The sequence below is a fragment of the Pituophis catenifer genome, unplaced genomic scaffold (genome assembly GCF_029215685.1).
Source record: "Pituophis catenifer annectens isolate HBS135680 unplaced genomic scaffold, rPitCat1.0.hap2 SCAF_1, whole genome shotgun sequence".
NCBI lineage: Eukaryota > Metazoa > Chordata > Lepidosauria > Squamata > Colubridae > Pituophis > Pituophis catenifer.
The window spans coordinates 235,964,447-235,976,087 of record NW_027256881.1 but is presented as its reverse complement, the minus strand read 5'-3'; the positions used below and the strand labels follow the sequence as shown (position 1 = coordinate 235,976,087).

Sequence of the window (11,641 nt, the reverse complement as noted above, 5' to 3'; positions counted from 1 at the left end):
TGGGGATTTAATTCCGCTTCATACACTTTGGCCTAAACGTAGAGTTTTTAGATGTGTCCTCTATTAAAAAAAGTGACTAGAATAGAATAGAATAGAATAGAATAGAATAGAATAGAATAGAATAGAATAGAATAGAATAGAATTCTTTATTGGCCAAGTGTGATTGGACCACAAGGAATTTGTCTTGGTGCATACGCTCTCACTGTACATAAAAGAAAAGATACTTGTCAAGAATCATAAAGTACAACACTTAATGATAGTCATTGGGAAACAATATCAATATAAATCGTAAGGATACCAGCAACAAGGTTACAGTCATACAGTCACAAGTGTAAGGAGATGGGCGATGGGAACGATGAGAAGATTAATAGTAGTGCAGACTTAGTAATTTGTTTGACAGTAAATAGTCAAACTGAGTAAATAGTTGAGGGAATTATTTGTTTAGCAGAGTGACGGCATTCGGGAAAAAACTGTTCTTGTGTCTAGTTGTTCTGGCGTGCAGTGCTCTATAGCGTCGTTTTGAGGGTAGGAGTTGAAACAGTTTATGTCCAGGGTGCGAGGGGTCTGTAAATATTTTCAAAAGGCGTCTAATGGACCAGGGCAAAACCGCGGCAGTCCCGCTCCAAGGAGCTCGACGGCAGGAGCCCGGGCGTGTCAGCCGTGACGTCACGAGAGACCCTTTAAGGGCGCCACTTCGCCCTTAAGAGGCATCGAAAGGACCCTCGGAGGGGCGCGCGGGAAAAGGCTGCAAATCCCTCCGCCTCTGCGACGACCCCGGAGGTAGGAAGAACGACTCTCCCCGAAACTAAACGTATAGCTACGCTGCGCTTGCCGGGCTTCCTTCGAAGGGCGTGAAGCTCCCCTAGCGTCGCCTGGAAGGGCGGTGGCGTCGAGGCGGGAAGGCGGAGATGGGCGCCCAATCGGAAAAGAGTCCCCCCCGTGGGAGCCGAGGGGCGGCGCTGCGGCGCACAGGCTTCCTTTCTTCGCTGCCTGTCAAAAGGAAAAAACAACCTGCAGGGGGTTCCGCGTCTCCGACCGTCCTGCCCCTTTTCCTCCTGGTCCGGTTTGTTTTTTTTCCCCTCTCTTGCCGGCGACTTGCGCTCCACTTTGGAGGACGACGGAATGGCAGTGGACCCTTGACTTTTAGTAAGGAGGTAAGTCTCTAGGAGGTGATGGCGCTCCTTAAAAAAAAAAGTGGGTGAAGTATAGGGGAGCCTAAGTTTCACAAGCCAGCCCTGTCCATCTTTTGCCGCAACACCGGCGAAGAGTTTAGTGCTTTTACTTTAAAGGGTTTAGGTGCTTCTTATTCCACAAGCTACCAGCCGCAAAAGGATATATGCCATTAAACAGTTACTCTTTTTAAGAGTCTTGGGGATGCAAGGAAGTTGAAACTGAATCCCTCTGAACTCAACCTTTGGGTTATACCCAGTGGCTTTGGAGAGCAGTTTTTGAGTGGGACATACATATACCGTGAGGCATAAGTCCAGGGTCGCTAGAATTTGTGTGCTGGCTTGCAACTCTTGTTCCTAATTTCACAGGAGAACTTTGGCGTGTGTATTTTGAGAGAGAGAGAAAATGTTTCCCCCAAAATTATGGAAGGTGTTTTAAGACCTGAAGCGGTAATGCCAAAAAAGATAGGCAAAAGGAGAGAGAAATAGTATAGATAGAAGAAGCCTAACCAAGTAGATAATCCAGCCCAAATTGATCACTGACTGGACATTTGTTTCCTTCAAACGGAGAGATTATTTGATTAGGTTTTCCATACCTGGCTGTTTTGGGAGGTATTAATATTGACATATAGCCAAGTATCAATATGTACAAAATTAAAATAGTTTGCCCCACTTCCCATTTCTTTGATCCTCTGAAAGAAAAGTTGAGAAATTGTGCTTTCCAATAAAGCTGGGAAATATTGAACTCTGAAGTCTGGAGAAGTTGATACTTAAACTCTAGTAGCAGTTTATGTAAGCGTAAATGTGGAAATTGAATTTCTGGAATGTTGTCGGAACAAATGTATATGCCTTAATATTGAGAAATTACTAGTGGATTTCTTCCACTGCTGCCTTTTCCTGAGACACACAGAGGTTTTTTTGCTGTGAAGTAGAAGTCATGGTGTACTGTGGGAAAACATTCTTTGTTTGATAATCTATGTAAACCCAGCAAAGCTCACCAGCTGGAGACAAATTGGAGTTCATTTGTTTTTGAAGAGGTGAAATGTTCTCAGTGAGCATTACTGCTAAAGGCAAGTATTTTGCATTGTTTCCCTATCTGAGAGAAGCAAGAAAGGAAGAAAAAAAGTTACAGTGTAGAGTAGATCACAGGAAGTAAAACATCTCTACAGCTCTTTTAACTGGACAGTCTTTTTTGGTGTTGACTGCTTGATTTTGCTGTGACTTGCAAGCATATGAAGTGACCTGTGTTTTGCACTGGGACTGGGTGGAATGGGGCAGGGTTGGGAGACCAAATTGCTGGATGAGAATTTGGGAAGGAGCAATGCTGCAAAGGGAACAGTCAAGAAAGCCTTACCATAGTAGAGTCGGGTGCAGAAAACAACTAAAATGATATGAAAGTTATGCATACATTTAGGAACAGAATACTTTTTTTTAATGGTGAAGACCCCTTTCAGTCAAACTCAGACGGATAACTCCTTGAATATGTTCACATAATTTTTTTGGCAACAGCATGGAAATTATTTCACATTGCCCCTTCGCAGTCTAGGACAGAATGCAGTTTCTCTATAAAAGGAGATTTGTACACACTGAGCTTGCTAATGATCTGGTTTGATATTTTTTGACTACACTATCTGAGAAATAAAAGCTGTTAAATGGTTCAGCTTAGCTGGTTTCCTTGGGCTTTGCTTCAAGGATTGTGGACCCCCTTCTAAGTTTGTGGATAATGAAGTTTGTGTTCAGCATTACATTGTCTTTGAAAAGTGCTGCTTGTCCTTTTCTCTCTGAAGTCCTGTCCACTGTTTGTGGTTCTGAAATGGCAGGCAGAGATAATGGGGCAAAGCCAGTTGAAACCTATAATGTGCTTCTTACCTTACTGCATTTTGAGGGCTGGTTCAAGGGTTCCTCTCGCACAATCATCTGCTTCTCTTTGACTACTTCAGTCATCACTGAAGGTTTCATAAAAACTCTGTTGTTTTGCTCAATTCAGAAAACATCTTCTTGAATAGGGTCTTTATTGCCATTATCCATTCCAGGGAGTTATAGATGTGGCTATAGCAACCGAATGGGTTTTTATTCTTTCAGCCAAATGCTCAGGATCAGGTTCCAAGCTAATGTAAATAAATATTTTATGTAAGTGAGACCACAGCTTGGGTAAATATTTTTTCCCCCACAGTAATCCTTTCACCAAGCTGGAATTGGTTCTGGTCTATGAATACCGGTATTAGAATGATTGTTGCACCCATTCCTATTCCTCTATATTTCTTTTGCTTCAGGTGCCAGACAACTGTGAAAGAGGCATGCATTTCAGGGTCCAAACCAACTTTTCCTTTGCAAAGGGAACCCCCCACCACCACCACACACACTTAAGGATTCACTAAGATATTGGTGGAGCCACAGGTATTCTTCATATAGGCTGTGCTTGTACCCTTAAGACATTCTATCCACAATGACTTTATATGTCTTTAAAAATACTTTCAGGTTGAGACACTGTTTTATTTATTTATATCCCTCCTTTTTATTACTTTTTCAAATAACTCACGGTAGCAAACATATCTAATAATCTTTCATCCTCTTCCCTACAACAACAACAACCCTGTGAGGTGAATTGGGGTGAGAGAGTAGCTATAAATGATAATTGCTTCTTCCCTTCACTTTTTTTGGTAGGAACAAATTAGCCATTGTTAGAAAGAGTGATACAAGAGAATGGACTATATTATTTAATCAATAGAACACTGACTAAATGTATCCATTTGGCTTTTATTGATTTTATTCTTACCTCAGCCAGCTAGCATCCCATATTCTCTTGAGCATCTTCAGTCTTCCCTGAGCTTTGCTGCATCTTCTCCCTTCAGGACCCTTTTTCCCCCTGTTGTTCAACCCTTGGAATTCATCCACAGATTGTGCCATTTTGACTATACAGCCACCTTAGGAAAATCAGTTCACAGGTACACAATGTGTACCAGTGAACTGGTACACATTCAATGTGTACAATGAAGATATGTACCTGTAGAGCGCTCACAGTGATCCTACTGGAAGGCCTCATTCCATTGTTTCTCCTGGCCATTATTTGATCACCTTTCCATTGTTTCACCTGGCCATTCTCTATGTATTCATAATGGGACTCTTATTTGCTTCATAGAAGAATGCATGCAAAAAAAGAAAAAGAAAACAGGATTTTTGAAGAAGGGGAAATTCCAGTAAGTACAGCTTAATGTGGAGGGAGAACAAAATGTATGCCTTTGATTTCCTCTTTCTATTCGGAATAAAAAGGTTGACTTTGCTGTATGTTGTGAAAGTACAGCTTCTATGCAACATTTTGGTATTGTTTGGAAAATGCAGGGGTCTCATGTTTAGAAAATGTATTTTTTTTCACTTTTTCAAGGTCTTTACTGTAGATAGAAACAAAAATAAACTTCAACCTGAGCTGGTTCAAGAAGCAGATTTTTTTCTAAGGAGGATTAATGCTTATTTATCATATGGATTTGAGCCCTGACCTTATTGAATAGGAATACATTTGCATTTAGGTCCTTGTTATAGTATTTGAATAGGATGGTGCAAAATTATAAAGAGATTTGCAAAAAATATTCCATGACAGCTACATATGACTGAAGCTCATAGCTCAACTCAGTACACTTCTACTCGGATCCATTCCCACTGCAAATATATTTCATTCCAAATCACATCATTTGGCTTAGGGGCACTTTGAGAAGACTCATTTGAGAATACCCAGACTCTCAGAGAGTGGAAACTCTCTATTGTATAATCTGCTACCGGTATAATGCTTCAAACAGAAGCCTAGGTGGATAATCTATGTAGTAAGAACACTGTGCTCATAATTTCTGTTCGGTCTGTGATGTATTGCTTCAAAAGATAAAGGTAAAGTTTTTCCCCTATCTAGTCATTTCCAACTCTGTAGGGCAGTGCTCATCTCCATTTCTTCGCCAGTGGAGCCAGTATTGTCCAAAGACATTTCTGTGGGCATGTGATCGGCATGACTAAAAGGGCCTGGTGGTAAACGGCCTGGTGGCTCAGCAGACTGATAGCATTGTGATTAACACCAGCTGTCTGCAATTATTGTAAGTTTGAATCTCACCAGGCTCAAGGTTGACTCAGCCTTCCATCCTTTCTAAGGTAGGTAAATTGAGGACCCAGTTTGTGGGGGCAATAAGCTGACTTTGTATAAATATACAAAAGTATGAAGGTTATTGCTTAACGCACTGTAAGCCACCCTGAGTCTCCCGAGAAGGGCGGCATATAAATCAATTTTTTTTAAAAAAATGACTATATGCCAAGGCACGTAGAATGCTGTTGCCTTCCCACCAAAGTGGTACCTATTTATCTACTTGCATTTGCATGCTTTCAGTTTGTGGAGAAATGGCCAGGATCCAGTTGGACAAAGGAGAACATAATTAATAGCAGTAAGCTTAGAATAGGTAGCCCTGTCAATTGTCTCATGGTTTAGAAAAAAAATAATGCCAGGAGGACAAAATAATTCTTCCTTGGGTAATGTGAATGTGAGCTCAATGAGATAATTCCCACTTCCTACAGGTACTTTATAGCAGGAATGCTTTTGGATGGGAAAGGACAAAGTGGGGAGAATTAGAAGTCTATCTAGTCCATCTAGCAAAGTGGCTTCAAGAGAATATCTTTGGCACTTCCCAGGTATCTTAGGCCATGACAAATGGTTGCCCAATCTCTTCTTAAAAACCTCCAGTGTTGGAGCACCCACAAAACTTCATTTCCTCCCAGGTGTCATATCAAAGATTTCCAGTTGTATCCCTGTATCCCTATTATGTAAGAGGGCAAGGGATTCTCCCCCCTTAGGACTGTTGTCAAGATACAAACCCCTAGGCCACATTAGACAAGCCAGTGAAGTTAATAGAAACCCCATCTAAGCTTGCAATGAAGGTTTAAATCCTAGATAAACTTAAATCCTAGATCTGTCTAAGGTGACCTGATGGACAGTAAAACCCATTAGGGCATCTTAACCATTGTATAAGAATTGTATAATTGCATAGAAGAGGAAATTTGAGCCATTTTAATATCATGTATTGTCAGATCCAAATAATATGGTATAAAATAGTGCTTGTGTAGAAACAACCAATTGTAGTTTATTCAATAATCCATATCTAAGTGTGACTTGTGATTCTTGTCATTCTTGGTATTTAATTTCCTTACTGCTGCCTCTGATTCAAGGCCAACTGAAATCTATGGGATTTAAATTAAATGCATAAAACTGGCTAACAGTTTAACAATGTGATTTAAGTTTTAGGGCTGTCAGTTTTTGTTCTTCATTAAGAATGTTTGGATTTCATTCACTTTCCTGGGCTTGAACTACCTGCTTTGTCAAATCAGAGCCTCTAACAACTGTTTAGCAATTAGACTGTTGATCAAGGGTATTTGGTTCAATATACATATGTCCATGGCATTCGTGTGCTACATTTTTGCTGCTTTTAGTTTGTGAATGATTAACTTCATGCACATGAAGCAAAAAGCAAGTGTATTCATCAGCTAGGGTTTCCTTTAAACGTTTATACTGGTTCTAGGACTTGGGAAAAGATGCTTTCAATCTTAATCCTCTTTCCTGATGTGACAGATTGCTGTTGGACTGCCTCTCCATCATGCCCACTGGGCCTGCCGTAGCTTATTATGATATTATTCATTTATTCCTTCAGAGACTTATCCTGTGTGTCATTTAAAGCCAAGAGATAAAAGCTTTATCTTATTACTTTTAAAGGTAGAACAATTGTGAATGCATGGGAAATATATTGGAAAGCTACTTTTCTTCCTCATTTTCCTTTGGGAGTTTGGTACCAGCATCATTCTTGTACACCTTTTCAGTAGGAATAGCTGAGAATTTCAGGCACTTTAAAAATATGAACAAAAGGTACTTATGACAGATCCTAGAATTTTCAGTCATCACAGCACATTTGAAGTCACACAATTGCGATCCAGGTACTCAGCAACCAGCCTAGATTTTAGCCTAACTGTTGCAGTGTCCTATAGTCATGTGATCATAATTTGTGACCTTCCCTGAAGATTTCCCACAGAGTCAGTGGGGAGGTTGGCAAGAAGTCTCAAGTTGCAGACACATGAGGGTCTTGCTTAAGGACCTGCATAGTCCTCATTTAATGAAAGCAACCGGAATGCCAGAATTGCCAATGATAAATGACACCGTCATGTGATATTGCCTTTTACAACCATATCATTTTTTGATGGAAACCCTGGCCCAAATTAGCATAATTAAGCAAGAACTACCTGTACCTTATTCATGTATACAAAATGTTAATTAAAATTGATTTTACAAATTAAAGACAGCAAATAATTATTCTTGATCAGAAATAGACCTATTTTTCCCACAGTTCTCATATTTATAGAATTATAACTATAATATAATCTAAGAAAAAAGTAAAATGTTAGATTTTTGTGACCTTCAGTTGAATAACACAACAAAATAAGAATCTAAATATAGTAATGTAAAAGAGTAAGGTCCTCCAATGTTTGAAATATTTCTGGAGGAAATACTAGTTTTCTACTGCCTAACAGGGTGTGTCTTCCTGAGAATGGGTGTTACCTTCAAAACAGTCCTGTTCTTGTTTTGGGGACCCAGATAAACTTCTAGAAGTTTATCTTTACAATGGATGAACAATTCATACAAGACAGCCTTCCCCAATTTCTCCAAATCCAGATGTATGAACTTCAGCTTTTTGAATTCCCCAGCTTGGCCATTGCTAAGAGGTCTGAGAGTTGACAGTTGGTCTGGAGTTCTAATATAAGGGATGTTACATGAAGTCTTTTGCTGTCAGGATTTTGGTGATAAAAAAAACCTGAAACACACATTGTGAGTAGTATATTTAATCTTACCTGGCAATTTATTAACAAGTCTTTTAAGTCCCACTATTGGTCAATGATAAGAGAAATTATGATTTTAAAAAAAAAATTATTTCAGAGATTTAGAAGCTGTCCAACTCCAAAATAACTCTGAGTGACTTACTAATAATAAAGAAATAATAAAGAAAAAAAAGGCAAAATCCTGTGACTAAACAAGCCCACTCTCTCTAACCAAAACATCACCCACAGGGCTAGAAGCTTTATATACAAATCTCTGTTGTAGTCGGCATGGCTCTGTCTAACTAACCTTGCAGAGGTGTATAATGATCACATTTGGGAGTCGATTTATCTTGTACCTCTTGGAAGAAAGATAGAAGATAAATATAATAACAAATAGTATGCCTAAACAACTGTCAGCGAGGCTTTTTTGATGTTGTATTTGCTGCTGAACAAATTAACCCTGTTGAATGCATAGATCCCAAAGGGGCTGATTAGACAGAAAACTGAGTGTATGTTATATGCAAGACGATAGTTGTGTCTTTCTAGATATGAAAGACCACCTATTTCTAGCTTTAACAAATTATAAGTAATAGAAATTCAGGTGTAAACCTGAGTAGTTATAATTTAGACTGACTCTTTGAGCAGGGAAAGAAACCTCTCCCTGAACTGAAGAATACAGTAGAAAGGTAGACTTTCTTGAGGAAATTGACAAAGGATTGTCCCAAATACATTGCCAAAGTGGATTTAGTGTTGCAGTCAAGGAACAGTTTCCTTACAGTGAAGGAAGTCAGTTATCCTGAAAGAATGTCAATGCTAGGTCATAGGTAATCTTTAGTGGGGAAATGCATCTATTTGGGATAATTAAGTGGACTTTTCACAAGCCTTTGTAGTAATATGCCTCTATTAAGAGTCCATTAAGGGTGTTGAATAAACAGATGAAAGGGGCAAAGTCAGGGATTAAAAGCGCTTTTAAACTGTAAGTACTGTAGCTAAGTTCAGAATCATGCAGGCAGTGGTTTTCCCTGTGACGCTCTATGGAAGCAAAAGTTGGACTTTGAAGAAGCAGGATAGAAAGAATATTAACACTTTTGAACTCTGATGAAGGAGAAGATTCCTGAGAATACCATGAATAACCAAGAGAATGAACAAATGGATCATCAACCCAGAGTTCTCATTTGAGGCAAAAATTACCACATTCAAATTATCATATTTTGGACACCTAGCTCCCTGGAGAAGATTATAATACAAACAAAGGTGCAAGGAAAGAGAAAAACAGGATAACCAGCAGAAAAATAGATGTGTTCAATTACAGCAGTGACGGGTGAACAGTTGGAAGACCTAAAGGACCATTTTAGGAACAAATCATCTTTGTAAAATGTGATCGCTAAGACTCAACACTGACTTGATGGCACATAAACAATCAATCAACAAAGTTAAACAAAATAACAAAGTAAGGAAGAAGTTGCTTATAGTTTAGAATAATAGAAGTCTCTAGCCTGGAAATCGAACAGTGCTAACTGAGTTCTGGACATGGAGTTTCTTGGTTTAAGATATTTTACCTGGAGATTCCTAAATGACAGTCCTGCAACCTCATCTTGATGGAAATACAGCATGAATTCTGTTGAGTCTCTGAGAATCTTATCCACTCAGATCTGGACTAATCCCTGCAATTTTTTAGAGGAGTAACGGGGGATCTCTGCCATTCCAAAGATTGTGGAGAGCAGCTGAAGATGCAGTTTCTTAGTAGCAGACCATGCTCTTTGGAAAACCCGGTGACTTGCAGTAAGTAATGCCTCTAAAGAAAGACTTGTTCTACAGAGAATAGATTATACTAGGCTTTTTCTGGGACAGTCAGATGTTATGGAGCTTTGATTATTACTGAGTCCTTGTCAGAGTGGGTGGTCAACAAATAATTGTATACATACATACATACATACATACATACATACATACATACTTTCCTTCCCCAAAAATAAGACCTATCCAGAAAATAAGACCTAGCATGTTTTTACACTTGCACCTAATATAAATCCTACCCCCCAAAATAAGCCTGCACAGCCACCCACCCATACCATCTGGTTGCTCACGGTGCCATGGCCACAAGGTGAGGCGGGGGTGTGGAACTGCCCCACACGCTCTGCACCAGCTTACCTCAGGGCCCCCGTAGCCAAGCCATCCATGCCCCAACACCTGCCTTGTGATGGCAGCACCAGCAGCCATGTGCAGCAGGAGACTATGTGGCCACCAGCCTACTACTTCTGCTTGCAATGGAGGAGGAGGCTGAGCTGTGTGCTGGGGCCGTGGCCGTGGCCGCGAGACGAGGCAGGTGTGGGTGGCTTGGCTGCTGGGGCCCTGAGGTAAGCCAGTGCGGGGTGCATGGGACAGCTCCACCCCTGCCTTGCCTCGTGGCTGTGGCATTGGCACATCGCTCTGCCTCCTGCTCCATTGCGGCTGCGAGCAAGCAGAAGAAATGGGCCACACAGAGTCCTGGTGGATGGGGCTGCTGGACCTGCCTATGCGAGGTGAGGCAGGTATCAGGGCATGGGTGGCCTGGCTGCAGGGGACCTGAGGTAAGCCAATGCAGGGTGTGTGGGGCAGCTCCATCTCCCTCTACCTCACAGCGGCGGTGCTAGCAAGCTGCGTGTCCTGCTCCACTGCAAGCAAGCAGAAGTGGGCCTCCTGTACATGGGGAAAAAAGATACCCCCAAAAAATAAGCCCTAGTGTTTATTTTGGGGCAGAAAAGAAAATAAGATCAGTCTTATTTTCGGGGAAACACAGGTGCATGCATGCATGCATACATATCTATATACATATAGTGCTGGTGATTAATTTTTTAATAAAACTTGAGTTTCTTCTGATTTTAGGTCACTTTAGACATGTTGCAAGAGGTAACTTTCTTTACTAGAAGAATATTATGGGATCAGGATTTATGGTTTTGATGACCAGATAGAAGGCATTATTGAAAAAAGAGTCGTGATGTAACATTAGGGAGAAAGGTCAATTTATAATTGTAACTGCTGTAAAGAAGATTGAAAGCCACTTCTTTTTTCTTTCTTCTCTATTTTTCTTCTTTTCCTTAATGCATTTTTAGTCTCTCTTTCATTTTTTTCTTTTGTTCTTTTTTGCTCTATTTTAGTTTATTCTTCTGTTTAAAATTCAGTATAAGTAGTACTATAGGATCTGATTAGCTTTTCTCTGTTCTTTTTTCTAGAATGTACAGTGTGTGTGTCCATGATTTTTGCACTGTTTTCATACTCTGTAGAATTACAAGACTGTCTATCTTTTAAAAGTTGTTAAGTTAAGTTGTTCTGTGACAATTTATAGCAGCATTTGAACATTACAGGTTTTGTTGTTTTGACATCAAGGCATGAAAAATTAAGTGGTAGTCATTTCCCTATAGACTAAAAAGTAGGTCCTTCTTCCTCTTTTCCCAGGCTAGTTCAATTTCTCTTTAACCACAAAGCTATATTCAGCAAGATGGGTTGACCATATAAAGCATTTCTGGATATATAGTTTATTACCCATATGGGGTTGAACATTTATTTGTCTCAACTACATTTTTCAAGATGTCAGTCTCAATAACATGACCAGGTTATCATTTGAATCATAAAGCATTCTGTCCCCAATTTTTTATACTTAA

The 11,641-nt window shown here is 40.0% G+C and overlaps 1 protein-coding gene across 4 annotated transcripts in view; it reads left to right on the top strand.

The window, feature by feature from the left end:
* The first annotated feature begins 813 nt into the window (after nt 1–813).
* Nucleotides 814–11,641, top strand: part of SLC43A3 (solute carrier family 43 member 3) — a 39,112-nt gene continuing 28,284 nt past the window's right edge. For 2 of the 4 annotated variants that reach the window (XM_070957245.1, XM_070957238.1), the window contains exon 1: nt 814–1,154. The gene's annotated coding sequence lies outside the window, so the exon portion shown is untranslated. Of the gene's footprint in view, nt 1,155–3,559; nt 3,567–4,319; nt 4,367–11,641 lie in introns of those variants that run through there. The other 2 variants (XM_070957243.1, XM_070957244.1) reach the window with 2 other exon arrangements.